Here is a 20,369-nt window from a genome sequence, read left to right on the forward strand (position 1 = left end):
CATGTTTTGTTTTATTTCTGCATTTATTTTTTTCTTTATTTTTTTTAGTTTTACTCGGCCATATCTTATCGTTTTTTTCCTACTGTTCTATCATTTTTTTTATTGTCTTTGTTTTTAAGTTTATTTCTTCTTTTCGTCTTTGGTCTTTTTATTATTCTATTTCACGTTCTTTCTTTCTTTTTTAATCCGTGTCTTTCTTAATGTTTTTTTATCTATACGGGACTATAAAATGGCAGAGGCCCTCTTCAGATTGCTGACGATAAGCAACATCCAGCCTAGGCAATAGAATATGAGTGACGATTTCACAATATCAGGCGCTGTCCGTGGGAGGATATCAACCTGTCACTGCAAAAGTGCAAAAACCTAAGGTTGTCCTCTCCTCTGACATAGATATACGAGCCACTAGGAGGCGCTTATAAAATGTATATTTCCATGAAACTTTCTTCTTTGCAAAAAAATGATTAAACTCGCCTAGGATAAGTGCCGTTTCGATAAGGTACTATTTATATTTTCATTTGCTTTTTCGTCTTGAATTAACTTTCATTCTTTCTTTCTTTTTTGCTTTGCTAGATTTATTTTGTTCTCCTTCATTTGTTTTTGCATTCTATTTTAATTTATTCTACCTTTCCTACTTCTTTCTTTTGCCTTCATTCATTTTTTTATTATTATATTTTCACACAAAACAAGGCACAGTGCCACTGATGTAGGATGTTACTATCAGGAGCACGTGGCAGGGTTATTGTGTAGGGAATGAGCAGCAACATGTCTGTTGACGTTACACTTGAACTTCTGCATGTTAATACAGTTTGGGAAGCAGAAAACATAAAGGGAATTCCAAAGTCTAGCAGTTTGTGGAAGAAACTATTATAGTAGAAGGCTTTCTTACATCTAGGGATATCTACTGTGTAGAGGTGGGGCTTTGCTGCTTGTTAAGTTTGTCGGGTGTATTAAGTACAAGGGCTTCTAGTTCGTCGGAGCATCCACCATTAAAATACTTGAAAAAGGGCAAAGGAATGCCACATTTAGTCGATGAGACAGAGGTTGAAGCTTGAATGACAGTTCAGGACCTATCAGGTTAACAACGCTTTGTCCAAGAGTGAAAGACTAGTGGCAAGTGTACCAGCCCAAATGTGACAACAATGCCCCACGCATGAACAAATGGTGGTCTTGTAGAGGTACTGGGTAATTTCAGGCGTAAGTAACTTTCTAGCATGGTAGAGAGAGCCCATCTTCTTCGCAGCAGACTTGGCAATACTCTCGGTGTATCTGTTCCAACTGATGTTCCCTGTGAACGTTAAGCTGTAGAGTTTGAACGAAGTACTTTCAGGTAATGTATCTTTAGCCATGGCTATTGGTGGTTGAGAAGGTTTCTTGCAAGTAATAAAGGAAACAAGTTTAGTCTTAACAGCATTGAACTTTACCGTCAATTTCTGACCCCATTCCACTACAGACTGGAGATCTTTCTCTAGGGTTTTCGCCATTGCCTTGAATATGTGTTTATTAGTTTTCCCCATCTTGCCTGTTAGATTTCATTCCTATTTTTTTCTTTCTTTTCTATTGCTTTCAGAGTTTCAGTGATTGTGTATATACAGTCGACAGATCGATTTTTAATAAGGCGTTTTAAGCAAAAAAAAAAAAAAAAAATTGCGTACTTAATTCTCATGCCCACAATAGTAATATATCCAAAAATTACGAAAAATCATCTAGTAGAAAGTTATGTATAGATAAAAGTATTTTTTTACGGAAAATTGGGTAAAATTGCATTTTTTAGTAGACGTTATTAGATAGAAAGTAAGAGTACATAACTCCGAAACGATTATCTTAGATTCTTGTTCATTCTGCAATATTTGTTGATAGACGTTTTTTTTTCTTTGACTAAAAACACAATACGATTTCTTTTACTCGAGTAATTCTTGTAATTTATGGATATATGATTATTGCCGATATGACAATTAAATACGTAATATTATATTTACTTAAAACGATATATTTAAAAAAAATTGATTTGTGGACTTTAGCTTCACAACGGTTTTCTTTTTTCTTACTTATACGATTTTATTTTCTGGTTTTAATATTATCTCATTCTTCTCTTTATTCTTATTCTTGTCGTCATTATTTTTCTATTTTTATCGCTTTATCCTATTTATCTTTTTTTTTCTTTATTTCATTCTATTGTATTGCATTACTTCGTACTATCCTTATTGCTCTTTTCCTTTATTTTCATTGTCGCAATGTCGCATCCATTTCTTTGCTTTACAAGTACTTCGATGGAAGATGTTATGACGAACTCGTAACAAGTGTAGCTTCTCGACACAAATACTCCTGACAAACCCTATAAGCAGCAAAATGTTACCCCTTCACCGTGGACCTCTCTTTATGTCGAAAGCCTTTTACTCTAATCATTTCGTTCCTCAGAATTTTAGACTTTGAAATTCCATCCATGTTACCTGATTTCCTCGCTGCAACAACACGCAGAAAATATAAATATAATGCAAACGAACATGTTGCTGCCCAATCAATATTGTCGTTTTCAAGTTCAATATAAACAAATTCTTGCTGAGCCGTCATTTTAAATAATCAAATTATACCAAATCCCAACTGTTAACGATTAGTACGCTGTTGTTTCGATAATTATTGTACACTGTTTAACCCTTATCCTTTAGGAGCCTTCGGTTCTTGATAAGTCGTAATTTCCTTGTAAAAAAATATTTAGCTGTCCACCTTCGTATGCCAAGCTCATATACACATGATTCCCAATATTTAAGTGGCAATAAACATTGTATTAGGGGAATAAAGATTAACAAAAATATAATAAAAATAATTACATATTTAGTTAACTTTAACATTAAGAAAGTTCAAAAAGAATAACAGAATCGATATTGTCTCTAATTTTCACGTTATTTATCATTATTTTTCTTTCTCTTTTCACCCCTTTTAGAGATGCGTAATTTCCTGTATCCCCATTTCCTCGCATTTTCATCTCAATCATATCGTCCTTTCCCTTTTTTTTTCTCTCCCAATAAAATCCTTTTTATGAAGCCGGAACGAACTTGTAAATCCCCGCTTAACCAAATCAACGTAGCCAATTAGGAAATATATAAAACTGTTTCCGCTCGCGGTTGCTTTTTTACGCCTCAACCTAGAACCATAAACCAAGGAATGAGACAACGTTTTAATGTCAAATCCCGTGGAACTATTTGTAATGGCTCTTTTTGAATATGCGCCATACTTTCCTTAATGGACGGGAAAGAGCTGAAAAAGTCTTATCAAATATAAACAGTGCAATGTACGTTCACGCTATCAAATGTACAAGCAGCTACTGAATGTATTGTAAATATATACAGCTGACGTAGTGGTTAAAACTCAGTAAGTCTCATTAGAATTTCGAGTGTCATATCTCAAATTAGTTTTTATGGAAATCACGCCAAACAAGACATGAAGCTACTTAATTTAAGGAGTTTATAATTCTATGTAAAGGTCATTAACTTGCGAACGTTATATGTAATATAGAGTCGGGCCCAGAAAACAGCAATTTTTCTCGCTTTTTCATCAGCATCGCTCCTGGAATGTGAGAATTAAAGACAAAATAAGGGAGCGAGAATTACGAGTCTGTAATTGTTTTTTCGCGTAATATGTTTTCTGTTACTACTACTACTACTACTACTACTACATTACAAGAACGTTTCGATCATCTCTTTATTAAGACATTTATTGAAGACTAGGTGTACCCGGCGTTGCCCAGGTGTATGGAGGTGGGGGGAAACAGTAAGTATGAGGATCGAACCCGAACATTTGAGGCAAAATTGTAAATTAAAGTGTGAAAATAAAACGTGCGACGTTAACTATTGCCCCACCGCGAGATGCTAACGGAAACACGTTTGAATTCATTTAATTACTTGGATTTAGCAGGTTCCCGTTTTAATGAGTTAATGAGGTCAAGTTTGACTGCGAGATGATATTCATTTATTGCTGAACGCTTTTTTTCCCACCCCCAAGATGTTATAGGAAAAAGACTACCCCACATGCGACGAGCGACAAATATTGAATATTTATGTTCCCGAAATCGAGACAAATTAAATAGACAGGCGAGCTTCGTTGTTAACTGTGAGATATTATGATTTATATGTGATATAAAAAGTTTTAAAAAGTTGTGAAGCGAGCGACCGCTTCTCTGAAAAAAGCCTTTTGTTGACATACAGAAAAAGCGCGCGTCCATACATACATACATACATACATTTTCACTTTATATATATATATATATATATATATATATATATATATATATATATATATATATATATATATACTTATAGTTACGAGATCATCACAGATAACCGAAAGAAGTTTACTTCCAAAACGGTTCATAACAAATGACATATTTTTTATAAAGCTGTTTGGTTACGAAATAATGGTACATACCTTATTTAAACCCGATAAAAGAAAAAGTCCTTCTTTGCGTAAAATTTTGCGTAGATTCTGCTGAGGGTTTTTAGGCCTTATTATAATAGTTTCATAACAAACTCCAGTCTCCTATCTAACGCTATTTACAACAAGGATCATATTTAACAAACTACATTACTGCTGCCGCTATTAATAACGATACTTCCTTTATTTACTGTTTACCACGATTTCAATTGAAGATTACGAAATCCCCGCGGATAAACGAAAGAATTTCATCACAAAAACGATAACTGAATCAAAGCTTATTTTTTCATAAAGATGTACTTCCTTATCAGAATTAATAGTTGTTAATCATGTGACAATTTTCGATACGTTAGATATTAGAGTGATCATGATATTCAATGATGTAGCATGTTGTAAATTATTTGTTGCACACCTTGAGTATCCATTCATAAATTCTACGTAAGAATGAGTTCATTGAATACAAATGAGAAAGGGGTTTGTATGCAAATTTAAAACCACCTATTTAGACCGTCAAACAATCAATTGACTTCGAATCTCGATCAGAACATTTTACAGTCACGTGGCACAAATCGAGTAATGATGGGTAACCTGTGTGACTTAGGCTAGCAATTCCTAAAGTAAGGCCTCCTATTTTTTATTCTGATTGAATGGATAAGAGGAGATCGTCGATTGCATTGACATGATGACTGGACTTATGCATTCAAAACAAAATGTTATTACCCTGTTGCAGATATTGACGATGCGAGACTCTGAAATAGTAACCCCTTGTCATAAATGTGAGTTAGAAGCAGATGTGTCGTTAAACTAGCAAAACTGCAATGAGGATGTTGGTAACTATGACAACATATGAATTCTGGAGCATAAACAGTTGCTTCTTTTTGTGGTACCATTCCCGTCTTCGTAGCTCTTAAACTTTTGAGTAAAAGAAAAATAGGAAGCTTTACTTTTACAATGGCGGTTGTATGACACAATACGCTCCGGGCACACATTAAAAACCATTGTTCATGTGCGTTGATAATGGTGGTGCCTATATAGAAAAATAAATTCTGGGGCATAAAATATTGCTAATTTTTAGGGTACAACTCCCGTCTTGGTAGCTCATCAACTTTTAAGTATAAAAAATGGGAGGTTTTATTTTTTAAGCGATCCTTGTAAAATATGTGATCTTTGTGACAATGGTTTTCTGTGATATGTTTTTATTTCATTTTATAAACCGATAGTTGTTATAGTCAGCTCTGTTTTACTTCCGGTTTTTTGGCTGAGCAGATAAGATAATGGCGGCAACAGAAATATGGACCTTCTGATCAATTATTATCTTCCTCTCAGATAACAAGAAAATATTCATTTCTCATATTAAGACTGGCTTTCTTGTCAGCTTAAACCATGTATTATTTTCCAGCAAAATGAACAACAGAAACCGGAAGTCAAAAAGTTGCAAACATCTAACTAGCGCTGCAAGAGGTTTACAGGTGTTAGATATAAGTACAACCTTGAAATTGGAACTATCAGCCTATGGAACTCTGTCTACGATATAGTCGTCCAAGTAGAATATGAACACGTTTTTGCTATCTCGTACTCGTAAATGCTCTAATTCTGACCAATGTCCGCCAAAACACGACCGGTGAGATGTTTTCTCAATGACTAATGTACACTCATTAACCCTTATCCTCAAGTAGAATATAGGTCTTGATAAGTGTTGACTCACCTGTAAAACACTGTACACAAACATCAGATTCGATTTGGAGCCTGGTTGGGTTTACACAAAAAACTAAATAAGACTCAGACTAACAAGTTAATTCCATTAAAGAATGTTACAATCTGATTCTTAAAGACTAGTTTCCCTGATTTTCTTGTCTCTGTTGCCTAGGCTTGCTTTGTTCATTATCTCCTGATCACGATGTCTGCAGGCGGACATGACAAGCAGCTGATCGTGGGTACTGTATTTAAATTGAAGCTTTTTTTTTTACTAGCTTAGAAATATCTAGAGCAAGGCCACCTTGATGATAATCGCGAAGATTGCTAATTGAGTGTATGTGTGGGGTGTGTTTAACCTCTCCCTACAAAAAAAATCGTGAAATACGTCGTTTTGATAAATGAGGTTTGTATTTAAAAAATTGCTTCGTATTATTAATAGCAACAATAATTCACATAAGATGACAAGTTCCGGTCTAGCGATTTTGTGCATTTTATTTGTTTTCCTTGATTATTTTTTTACAATAAGCAACTTTTAGGAGGTGTCACATCAGTACTGAAATTATTAAGTACAATATTACAGAAGTCAAACACCACAATTAGAGCATTCATTCAGCTACGGTTTTTAATTGAGCACCATCACTCAATATTTTTTAAAAAATCATGTAAGCTGAGCGTTAAGAAGGGGAAATGCTTTTTCAGACGTAAGCGTAGCAAACAAAAACAAAAAAACTAATTCAACTTAAGCGTGAGAAACAGATAAAAAAATGTTCTGATCCTTTGAGATGATGGCTGACTGTCTGTATTACTTGTTTTGATCGGAAGATTGTTCTCATTTTGAGTTTTATTTGTGCAACGTTTCGGTCTGTGTAGAGGCCAACCTTCGTCAGGCATGCTGATCACCATCTTTGAAAAGAAAAGAGAACACATGTACTGCGTATAATTCCAAAACTCGCTACTGTGTCTATAATAGTAAATACGCACACAATTATTGAAAATAAAATTTACTGACACAAAACGAACCAATACCATATTGTCTCCGGAGAACTTCGCTACGAGTTTAAACATAGAATATTCCTCAAACGTGCCGCTATTTGAACGTATGAAACAATAGGCAATTAATTCTAAATCAGTTGATGAAGGCATGTTTAGGACCGTTTTTTCTTTTTTCTATACATGTAGGTTTTACCATCTTCCAAAGTATCGCACCTTTTTATTTCTAAAGGGATACCCATGTTTAGCTTCCAAACAGGTTCGCAAATCTCATAGGTGTTGCACTATCTGCCCAGCTCCAACCACTGTTTCATCACCGCAATTCAACATCTCTGTGTCTGTTATCCGAATAGTTTGATGGAATGTGATTTAATGAACGCATAACACTCGTGTCTCTGGACGTAAATACTCCCCACTAATCTGACAGCAAAAATTCACTCATTCACTTTTGATGCCTCTGAATTCTGGAAAGTCTACTTTGGTAGATCCTTCTCTCAGACTGAAAGATTTTGAAATTTACACCCTATACTCAAATTCCGTAATTCCATTAACGTGTAATAATTGTACTGTGAGCACATGTCTCGATTTTTAGGCACGATCCCGAATAGTACCCCTTTATGTTCCAAAAAAAAAGCCTATCATGCCTTGACAGAGTACAAAATAGACTTCGTGGCTTAGTGGGGGATGCCCTTTTCTCTACTCTGCAACCCCTCTCTCACAGAAGAGACGTTGCGAGCCTATCCTTGTTTTATCGTTATTTTCATGGCAGGTGCTCGTCTGAACTCCAATCCCTGGTCCCCCCTCGCCAATCTTTCACGAAAAACACCCGTCTAGCTAAATCCACTGTGACAAATTTCCCCCACTCTATATCTGTGCCTAAATCAAAACGCGGATTCCATGAACAAAGCTTCTTTCTTAGAACTGCACGCCTGTGGAACTCTGTTCCGTCTGCCTGCTTCCCTCCGGACTACAACTTAGATGTCTTCAAGTCTAATGTTAACAAATTCCTAATGAACCGCCCCCTTAAATAAACACTCCATCAAATCTCCACACTAACGTAATGTACTTGCAATAACCCTTATCCCTGAGTGGCTTCCGGCCCTTGATAAGTGGTGATCACTGTGTAAAAAAAAAAAAAATGGAATGAAAAGGAGTAAAAGAAATAAATCTCGTACTGACCAAGCTCAACTTTGCTTAACCCAAGTGAGCTAATGATAATCAACCTGATTATGACTTATATGTGTTATATTTTTCTTTAACATTTCTGTGAGAATATAAAATTATTGCTACATATTTTCATGGAAAAAGAAACAGAAAATTATATTTATTTCGTTTTTAATTTTCTCGAAGTAAAAATAATATAAGTAAAATGACCTTATGCACTTCCACAGCGTTTTATTTCTATTTTGTAAAAGAGAGAAAAATACCTAATTGAAGGTTATTTACTCAAACTTAGGGTTCATACTATAAAGATAAAGAAGCCAATGTAAAATAGTTTCTTTGGCGTGAATATAAACACAATTGAATAAAAGTAAATAAAAACCTTTCCCCGCCCATTGCAATACAGATAAAATGGAGGAAGTGAAATCCTGTTTCCTCCATTTGAAAATTCTCCTTGGATATTTCGAACTCCCACGTTTTAACAATCAAACACAACGATTTAATTGGTTCAACACAACCGACATTTAAACAAGCCAAATTAATTATCAGCCCGGGACAGCTATGTAGATACACAGGAACGTTAGTTGGTCCTGGTAGTGACATTCTAACACGTTAACGCAAGGACACAAACAAGTAATTAGTTCTTATATAAAGCCACCCACCTCTTCTACTAAACAAAGGCGAGGTTACAAGAACGGATGACTGTGTGGCCGCATTCTCATTCGATAGGGATGAAAATGTTTGTCTTAGTGCCCACGTGACGTGTTATTTGTAGAACAAAAAGGAAATGGAATTCGGTTTTATGTTACGCTAACTATTTTCAGCTTAGAATTGGTTTTAACGCATACAAATTATTCTAATATATTTCAAAGTTATATATATATATATATATATATGCTAGATCATTTCGAAGTTTATATATATATATATATATATATATATATATATATATACTTGTTTATTGTTATATAAACATGCTCACATCCCGCTGCTACAAATAGCCACTTGTTTCAATCAAACAACAGATATCATCAGGCAGCGACTTGACTATTCATTGAACTTTTGAATAGTCAAGTCGCTGCCTGATGATATCTGTTGTTTGATTGAAACAAGTGGCTATTTGTAGCAGCGGGATGTGAGCATGTTTATATAACAATAAACAAGTATTATCAGCTCTTTTTATTGAGCACTATCTAACAACCTCGTTGAATTCATTAGTCCATTACTTTTGAATATAAAAAAACCCGCGTATATATATATATATATATATATATATATATATATATATATATATATATATATATATATATATATATATATATATATATATGCTAGATCACTTATAATCCGTCGGGTAATACCCGTTATATATATATATATATATATATATATATATATATATATATATATATAGGGTGACCCCAAAAATCAAAACTAAATGGAGGCCATCTAGAACATATGCTGTAGAATGGAGAAAAAAAGGCCAAAGACCTTAGTGTTTTGATGTGATGTTTTGAATATAATAAACTAGTTTATTTCATTCGGACAAAACACTAAGGAACGAGGCCTAATTAGAGTTGGGGTCCTTTTGGGGGGTAACCTTGTATATATATATATATATATATATATATATATATATATATATATATATATATATATATATTGTCATGCCCCATTAAGAATAGTTAATGATGGGCTCTGACTGGCAAATTTAAACTAAGAGACAATCCTGTAACGTTTATACAACATTCACATCACATCATCACATATATAGTATTATGCGACAACTGTATTTCGAACATCCAGAGAAATGGTTAAAACACAAACCAGACTCATTTTCTATTCCGAATCGTAGAAATTTTCAGGTTGTAATTTAGGGACGCGTTTAATTCACTGAGGGATATGCATCCCCGAATAAACTCGGCTGGCAGGTAGGCGACAATGTTGTACCGCACGTATGCTGTACCAGCAATCTACTGCAAGGTGCCTTTCTGAACCTGCATGTCGATCACATATTTTCCGCAGTGACATCTCTGCGACACGAGGTTTTGTCTCGTGGATCACCTAAAACCTTATAATATTTTTATAGGTAAATAATGATTATATAATTATTAATTTAATATGTACAGGTATTAATGTTCACGAAACTGAAGAGCTTCACTCAAATTACTCAGCTAAACGTTAACAGGTAACATGAATTGGAAACATTTCCAGAGCTGTTGCAAAGAAGGTTGATTCTCCCTTTCTTGCTATGAAATTTCAAACATCTCACAGTACCCTGTGTCTCTACAAAAACAAAAACAATTTGAATATGCATGGAGTATTGTGTTCACATCGGGGTCAACATAAGTGTCATCTCAAACGTAATAGGTCTTGCACTATCAACCAAGTCGCTAAGTTGGATCCCTTTGCTTGTATTACAAGTACTTTAATGAAACATGCTCTGATGAACTCACAGCACTTGTGTCCCCTTTGACATAGACATCCAGACTGACCCGATAAGCCACAAAACTCTCCCGTTCCCGGAAAGCCTTCTACTCTAATAGTTACTTGTTTCGAACTGTAATCTTTGGAATACGCTCTCGCCTTCCTGTTTCTCTGATTCTTCCAACAATCAATATTTTAAATGTAATGTGAACAGATATATCGCTTATATGTCGGATACATACGGCAAGAACACCGAAAAGGATGCCAAATTATAAGTGAAAATGTGTTTATGAAACGAATTGGATTTGAATTTGGGACATCCAGGGCTTGCGTCGTTGTCGTAAACCACTTCAGCAAGTTCGCCTTCTAAATCCGAAGTAAAGTCACATTTAATATCTATTACTGTTTCGGCATATATATTTTTTTGAAGTGACATATCTATATTTTAATAATACTATATACATTAGTAGAGCTTAATAATAATAATAATAATAAGAAGAAGAAGAAGGAAAAGCAGAAAAAGAAGTAGAAAAAGAAGATGAGGAATAAAATGAAGTACACTGTGATTTACGCGATTATACGACAACTGTACTTCAAATATTCATAGAAATAGTTCAAACACAAACCAGAACAATTACTGAAAAATGAAAATAGCAGAATCTTCTTAGATAAAGAGATACAAATAGATAAACGCATTCAAGCAAAAATCCGGATATCCTAACCTTCAATAAAAAAAAAAAATATCCTGACAAGCTGAAGATTTCGCTGTACCATAAGACCACAGAGTTTCAGAAAGAAAAACGATGCAAATACACGGAACGTCATTGGATACTGCATAACAAGTATGGTCCTATGTAAAATACAGTTCTAAATGACTTGCATCAGAAGGTTTAATGTTCAATCTTAACTGCAAGAGAATAGTAATAGTATATAATGTAATAGTGAATTGCTGAATACATCATTCTGATGATTGCTGACGGAACGAGGGGCAGGCTATCACGATGAATTAACAAAAGAGTTGTCTGCGCAATTCCGTACATTCAAGAGAAAGATTCACGAGTTCGACGAGGTACACATGAAGAGTGTCAGAACTTACATCAGCTCAAACTTTACGAGAATAACTCTTCAGTTAATGCCGAGAGGACAAATCACCATTTCGGTTCTCAAAACTTCAGAAACATTAAAATGCATACGTATATATGTATATATAACTGTGTTCACACATACATAAACACACATACACACACGCATATATATATATATATATATATATATATATATATATATATATATATATATATAACCATGCGTATGTTTACGATCTTGAGTAAGTCCCACTAGCCTCATCATTTAAAAATTCTAGCGACTATTTTTATTAAGTCTTTGAGACCGTCTCTTTGCAAGCAAAAAAATCTTTTAGGACTTAGTTTAGTTTCTATGTAATTTTCCCCCGTTTATTTTTCGCTTTTTCTTCTTCTCCCTCGCCATATTCATGACTGCTTATTTAATCGTATTTTCTTCAATTTAGCTTTGTTGAGCGAGGAACCAAACCTGGTTAGCGAAACCTTTATTTTACTTTTGAATTTTTTAAATCATCATGTTAATTGGTCTGTATTTATCCATTATTAAATTTTCTACGTCCAGAAAACTTTTCAAATATCTATCTATCTATATATCTATCTATATATGTATATATATATATATATATATATATATATATATATATACATATATATATTGAGAGAGAGATAAATAGATAGATATTATGTAATATGTTTATTATACACACATTATTGGTAACAAATGGGAACGAACTAAGCAGCCTTGTGCTCCAAGGTTTAAATCACCCCCAGATACTTTTTGACATGTAAAATGAATGCACGTTTATTTTAGCTTAAATGTTGTCCCTTTTCCCTGTCTAATAATGTAGGCCTCTCAAATTTGAGATTCTACTGAAACATTTATGCACACATGCAACAAAAATGTTTGTATAATAAACATAATATGTACCTGCTCTGTCATGCATTGACCACTCTTTAACAAGCATGAGTATTTCATATATATACATGTATATATATATATAAATGTATATATATATATAACTACTTTATTTACTCACATAAAATTAATATATGAAAGGATAAATTTATGCGTAAACTTTAAGTATTTACTTCAAAAGTGCTCAATACGTAGGTAGAGCTAGTTGGTTAGTTATAAAATATATATGGCGATTAAGCTACACTGAATATTCTGCGTTTCATCCACTCTAGGATTCTTCAGGCTTATGCGCGAATTCTGTGGTTGTTTATCGTTTTTATACAGTCACCTTCTATTGAGATTTTACTTAGCCAATCACCTGCCTAGTATCCTATGATTGGCTAACTAAAATCTCAATAGAAGGTGCGTGCATAAAAAGGACAGGCAACCACAAAATTCGCGCATAAGCCTGAAGAATCCTAGAGTGGATGAAACGCAGAATATTCAGTGTAGCTTAATCGCCATATATATTTTATAACTAACTCTCTCTCTCTCTCTGTCTGTCTGTCTGTCTCTCTCTCTCTCTCTCTCTCTCTCTATATATATATATATATATATATATATATATATATATATATACTAATTATATATAATATAAAGTGTTAATTGAAGGGAAGGAAGCAAAACCGAAACCACCACATGTTATTTCATACAATTATGCAATGGTTTACCTAATTGTGAAAATAGTATAAAAAATCAAACTTGTAAAATAATTTTGGAAAACAATATAAGAACCTTAAAATAATAGCGGAAATAAAAATTAAAAGAAAAATCGACGAAGAAATTGTATGTGGTGTTTTCCGTCTTATACCGCACAGATAAAAAATTATTTGCCGGTGCAAATGTTTTCAAATTATTGAAAAATTTATCCGAATGGAATTAATCTAGGAAAAATCATCAACCGAAATAATGTTACATTCTCATATTCTACAGCCACTAACTTAGTGAAATAAGTTCTTACAGTGAATAAGTAGACAAAGTGATTAATGGAGGAAGTTTCTTTACTAAGTAAAACATTAAAGGGATTTCACTTTGCAACTGTAGAAACATTGATGAATGTCCGTTAGAAGGTAAATACCAAATCCCTTATATAGTATATAATTGTTAAGTAACAGATAATAATAGTATATTGGTGCAAAAAATTGTCTATTTAAAGATAGATTTAACAAGGATATCGCATCTTTTAAAGTTCTATCAGTTAATATTACGAGGAAAACAACATCATTAGCAAATTGTATAAGGGAATTAAGAATAAATAAAAGTCAGTACATATTGAAATGGTCGATAGCAGGGATGGTTAGTAAATACGCTCCCAATAAGTCTGGCTGTAGCAACCATTGCAATCTAGAATCATATAAAAATAATAAATAAAGAAAGCCTTCTTAACAAATATATGTAATAAAGTAATAGCTTAATAAAGCCGTCTTACAAAACTGTTTACATAGATTTTCGACTAAAACCTGATAAGGAGCATGGATTAGGTTTAAATTAAACTATCAAAGCATGGAAATTTAAACATTTTTATGGAGATAAAGATATTAAATAATATATGAAATTGGCAAAAATTGAATTGTACTGATAATGATTAGAAAACAAAGGTAAAGTTTATAATAATACGTGTTCCATTGACTGGCACCTTATTTGTAATATACCGAATTGTACTAATAATACTTTAATCTAAGTATGACTATTCCTATAACTATATTAGTATTTGTTGTTATATTAGTTACCTGCAAAAAAATGGTGGGATAAAATCGCCTCTTTCTTACGGATGAAAAAATTGAAATAACATAAAATAAGAAATGCTTCCATTACTTCCTGAGACAGCTGTCAGACCGAGTCTGAAATACGAAACATTTCTCTCCAAAATATCCACCCGTTCCTCACTCGTAATATCATGTTCGACGCCATTAGAAAAGTAATTAATTATACAGGTCGACGCCATCTCGGCATAATTTTATGCTTCGCTTTGTACAGGCAGCTCGGTTGGATGACCTGCTTCAGGATGAAGCTGTTTTGTAAATGAGACTCATTTAAATTAGTGCATTTGCTCGAGTTGCATTTGCTTGATTAATGATATTAGATAGTGAAAAAAAAACTACGATTTATTTGGTTTCAATCTTACAGCGCGAAACATTACTTCTCCTAAATCATTGTAAGAATTGGAAAACGATGAAGTCGATCCATACTTTAGAAATTACAGAAAAGCATTCTCAAACCCCTATTGCCATAACAGATAACAGCGTACCCGAAAGCACATCAATTAAAAAACTCGTATTAATATTCACATGAAATATGAATTGGAACAAATTCATTGAGGACATTGCCAAGGCTGCTGCAAAGAAGGTATGTTCTACTAAACAATTACTCACACTAAGGTGCATCCTAGATTTTTACAAAGCCACAATTCGTCAATGCACAGATTATTGTTGCTACGTATGTGCACTAGTCCCTCACATTTTAATAGGGCCTAAAAAGGCGTCCAATATGTAATGGACCTCGCGCATTCGACCAACATCCAACATAGGTACCCTTTCCGTACTCTTTCATCTCTGTGTCTGTTTTACAGGTACTTTAATGAGATGTGCTTTTATGAATTTGTACCTGTTTGACGCGCATACTTCCTACTAATCCGGCACACAGCAAAATCCTACCTTTTCAATGTTGAGATTCCTAGATGCCGAAACGCTTTCTATTCTAATAGTTTATTCTCCTCTAACTTTCTAGACGTTGGTATTTCATCAATGTTTTCTGCTTACATGAATGTACTATGCTGCAAAATTTTAAACGTAATGTAGACAGAGATCTCACTAATTCAAATGTAGAATGACAAATCTGGGCTGGTATGACATAAATAAAAGTGATTTAACAGAATGCCTATTGGGTGCCCCAACGAGAAGAGAGTCGGAGAAACGAACAGAAAATAGAGAATGACTGTGACACGACCGGTGTCGGCCCAATACATTTTTATTACCTATAATTGTATTTAACTAAGTATTTAAATTCTTATGATATAACAAAGAACTGCTTTATTTATTAAACAAATAAAAACAATTTTGTTTCGACATGTAAGGAGAAAGTGGATTCATCTATTTTGTTCTCGGTATTTAATAAAATAAAAATATTTGAACTTTATCGTATTGCATTCGGTTTTTTTAATAGTTATTTATACTAGCGATACAAGTGGAAATTTTAAAGCACCATCTTTCATATCTAATGTATTTTTTTTTACATTCTTTGGACGTTCAATATGAATGAAGATCCCACGATATTGCTGTAGTTTTTGTTGTAGTTGTTAAAACTGTACAAGTATTTATCCAAGTAATCGGTCTAATGTAGAGGCAGAATTTATATAATTATTACGGGTTATCTCCAATATCCTTATATGAGTTTGTGACATATTTCTATTGTATTGACGCCAGGCGCGAATGGAAACTTCACGATATCATTATAATATCTTTAGACAGAACAGATACTACTCTTAGATCCTAGCCAGAAGACCAAGAAAGTATATTTTAGTTTCACGTACGGTCTAAAAACATAAATCATTTAATTTATTTTTTGCATTGCGTCTTAATTGATCTGGGTATCCTATTTATTAAATAGAAGGATAGAAGGCGGTCACATATAACGAACATCAAATTAGCATATCTATAAAACTAAATTAAGGCCGTAGTATATTATCACTTTCTATCCTACTTTTTAATAAATAGGATCACATGATCGAATAATTTATAATCTGGAAACCGTGGCACACGTACGTACATTAAGGTTACTAGGGTATTAATATATAGATATAAATAATGCATTAACAGCCAATGCATTTAAGGATGCAAACCATGAAAGTATTGCATCAAATAAAAATCTAGGATGCTAATTGTGGTCTTGACCTGAGATCACAATTCTCACGAAGGTCCCGATTTATAAGGGCCGTGTTCGAACGACCATTCTTTCAGGCTTTGAGAATTGAAAGATGAGAGCTGCAGATTTCAAAAGGCTGGTAGTGTTTGACTTTTACTGTATCTACTGAACTCTGTGAATCAGACAACACCATTTTTCTCACCATTATCAAAATTGGGACGCGATGCACGATTATCATCCTTAACAAAACTCTTTAAAAGACAGGACTGTGTTTGTTTGGCCACAATATGCGATATAACCTGGGAGAGTTCATCAACGAAGGAATATCTCCAGACCTACTCCAAGATTGGCGAAGACGTTCATGAAGATAGCTGAAGGCGTGATAACATATCAAAGCCGTGTAAACTAGCAACTGTCTACAAGTCTACAGTGTTCGCCGCTCGTCCTGAGACTGACTGTCCATCTACCGTTGTGCGAGGTCTGTGTTTAGCCTGAATGCTTTGCGTTCTATAGGAGGAGCAGACTTAACCTATCCTGGGTGAATGTCGCTTCAAATGAAGTCAAGTCAGTGATAAATGATGTTAAATCACTGGAAACGATATTGACGTCAAATTCCTTGCCCTGAAACTATCATTGCCCTACAAGTGTTAATAAGTAAACAAAGAGGAATAAAATATGATATAAAGAACAAATAATTTTAGCATCGACCAAAACTATAAAAGTCTGATAACGAGGTCACACAAAAAAAAAAACTATAATAGTATTGTCAATCAGATGTGGAGGATAAAAGACCGAACATAACGAGAAATATACTTAGCTACAGGAAAGTTTAAAGAGTGACAGACAATTTTACCACAGTTTATAACAGATAACTTTAAATTTGTGGCGATTGGGGTTATTTCTCTTACTGAGCAAAGGTTACAGTTATGTACAGTAAACCGCAGGTTATAACTCCCAGCTAATCGAGCCATCCGACAAAACAGTGCTTGAAAGATTATGTAAACCTGGGCGTTTAAATGTCGTTTTCCACGATGGTGTCACACATACACCCAGAATCCAATTGATGTCCACAGAGTATGTTTTGTAAGCTTTCTTGAGAGTTCTTTGATTTTTTATAGTTGTAAACACGTACGCACTCCTTCGACAGCCACCCACATGAGAGAAAACGACACGGCGAGATGAAAGAGAAAAAGTATATGCAAACAACGTTGGATCTGCAGTTGTAGATAGGAAAACCCTGATCATACACTTGCAAGTTATGTGTAAAATAGTACACACAATCAACAGTAATATGTTTATAAATCCGAGGTAATATTACTATCTATTTACTGGACACTTATATTAATGGTTTAGGAATAATTGAAATCATATGTAACAAGGAATCGAACCTGGTTGTTCTCAAACTGTTAGAAATTGGGCCACATAATTCTTTTCCGTTCAATTTCTTCCAGTTTCGTCCATGTTTATGCTTACCGACTGAAACTGATCATTTTGCGTCTACATCTGTGCTTACTCGCCTCTGTATAGGCTGGCATCTATCTTTGACGTTGGCATTTTTGGTCTGCAGAAATAAGACGGCCCCGCTTTACATGTATCTTTTTACCCCTTCCCAATCTATTAAGTCTGACTTTTATTTGAATTTTTGCATCTATCATTTTGGGATCTCTATATCATGCATATGGTAATCGTTTTACATATATGTTTTTTCATGTTTTTAAATTCACCCAGGATTTTTAAAAGCGCGAGTTTTTATAACTGTATGCTCGTAACGAAAATGCGTATGAAAAATTATATTTTCCGGGTAGGGATATGTGTCCGAATAGCAAGAGCACGTCTTTTAGCATATGTTCAATGATGTGTTTATTCGCATACATGTAAGAACGTTAAATGTCTTAGTATAATCATATTGCTTACTTAATATTACAGGATGGAACAATAAAATTGTAGCCCTAGAAAAGACGAAATGATTCCAATTCCGTTTATTGAAACCCGTTATTTTTATATTGTTGCAGACCATCTACTAGTTGGCAAACTCCCATGAGCGATAAATGCCTTCTATCAGGTCTGAAAGTGACACATTATTCAACAAGTGAGATCAGAGATGCGCCGCTGTAAATCTCATGCTCTCCACAAGACAACAGGGCCATTGACAGTATATTCAATATGGAAATCCGGACGGTTCAACGCTTGAGGGAACAGCTCAACGAAGTTTCCGGCTAGGGTTATGATGTTTGGTGTGGGTTGAAGTGAGGGCCAGATACTGCTACCTCACATCTTCGTTGAAAGTCAGCACCAAAGTATACTTGGATATGTTGAAGAGTGAGGCGATCTCCTGGTGCAATATGGTTGCTACTGGCAGACCATTGTGTGGCAGCAAGACTCGCCGCCGGCCCACAAATCACAAGAGGCCCAGGCTTGGCTTTATAAGGAGTTCTGCAACTTTGTACCATCCTCTCATTGGTCTTCTTTCTTTTCCGATGTAAACCTGCTGGACTAATTCGTTTGGTTATACGTCGAAAACATCACTAATTTGACCTCCCACAATATCAAAGCAAGCCCGACCGCTGCTATCCGCCGCCTATTAGTCGAGCTCCTGCCGGCGCTTTTGGAAAAGGCATGTGCTCAGTCCCGGACCCGTATCGACACCGTGACTGAAGCTGAAAGCGGCTACATTGAATAAATACCATCATTACTACATAATCAAGTTACCTGAATTGATTTTATCAAGAAAAGTTGTTAAGTAAATCTCCAGAGCGACAAATTTATTATTCCACGTAATATTATAACCACTCTATTTTTTTATGGGTTTATATACGCCACCCACTCTCGCAGATCTATGAAATTGTCTCATTTCAACATTAGTATATACTAATTAAAGAAAAGACTGTTTAATTATGCTCGTCGTTCCCTTGAATACTTTTAATTATTTACCAAATTAGTTCCAGTAAGTTCACATTCTTTAATAAATATCTCATAGAAATCCCATATTTCTTGCCATGCAATGTACACCATAATCATGAAATTAATTATATATACGATTATTTAATTTATTTATATTACTTTTATGCTCCGGAAATTTGCCGAATAACTGATTACATTTCCTGTTAAAATTGATTATTTATGTTTTTATGAGTGAGCCATTAAAATTTTTTTTCTCCTTTAAATGCTATAAAATCGTTCAAAGGATGTTTGACCGTTTTTTTTTATATTATAGAATTCAATTAGATCCAACCATATTCGTGTTTAAAACGGGTGTTAATACTGCCCCTCTCTTTATAACTAAAATAGTTTATATTTTCTACAATTGTATCCAATATTATTGAACTATATCATCTGTATTATCTGTGATATTTTCTTTTTTAACTTTTAGTAGCTGTAATGTGAAGTGGTGTCTTTTGATAGCATTACTTAAAATATAAATCATTAGCTTCCGTTAGATCATTTGAGTTAAGCGATATTGGGCTTGGTCAGCACTAAATAAGTGACTATTTGGAAATAGCAGGGACAGTATGTGATCTTCGTTTATTTAATCATTGTTTCAATTCGACTTTCCCTTGATAAATCAATGCCGATTGAGTGGAACTGCAGGTTTTAGAGTGTGCAACACTTGCTTCACAATTACAAGCGCAGCCACCTATATTATGTTGTCTATCAAAGTTGAAAATTTAGTGTCATTAACTGACCACATTTAAAAATGATGTATTCTATTCACTGTAATTAAAGATTAAAGCAATGGAATTTGTGGTGAAAATTACAAATATTTGTTGCCATCA

The 20,369-nt window shown here is 34.1% G+C and overlaps 1 protein-coding gene across 1 annotated transcript in view; it reads left to right on the plus strand.

Annotated features, from left to right (window-relative positions):
* Window positions 1–20,369, plus strand: part of LOC145276710 (spondin-1-like) — a 487,184-nt gene that overhangs the window by 115,927 nt on the left and 350,888 nt on the right. The gene's annotated exons all lie outside the window — the stretch shown is intronic.

Source organism: Euprymna scolopes, chromosome 5 (genome assembly GCF_053919585.1).
Source record: "Euprymna scolopes isolate OS-2025 chromosome 5, ASM5391958v1, whole genome shotgun sequence".
NCBI classification, from domain to species: Eukaryota; Metazoa; Mollusca; class Cephalopoda; order Sepiida; family Sepiolidae; genus Euprymna; species Euprymna scolopes.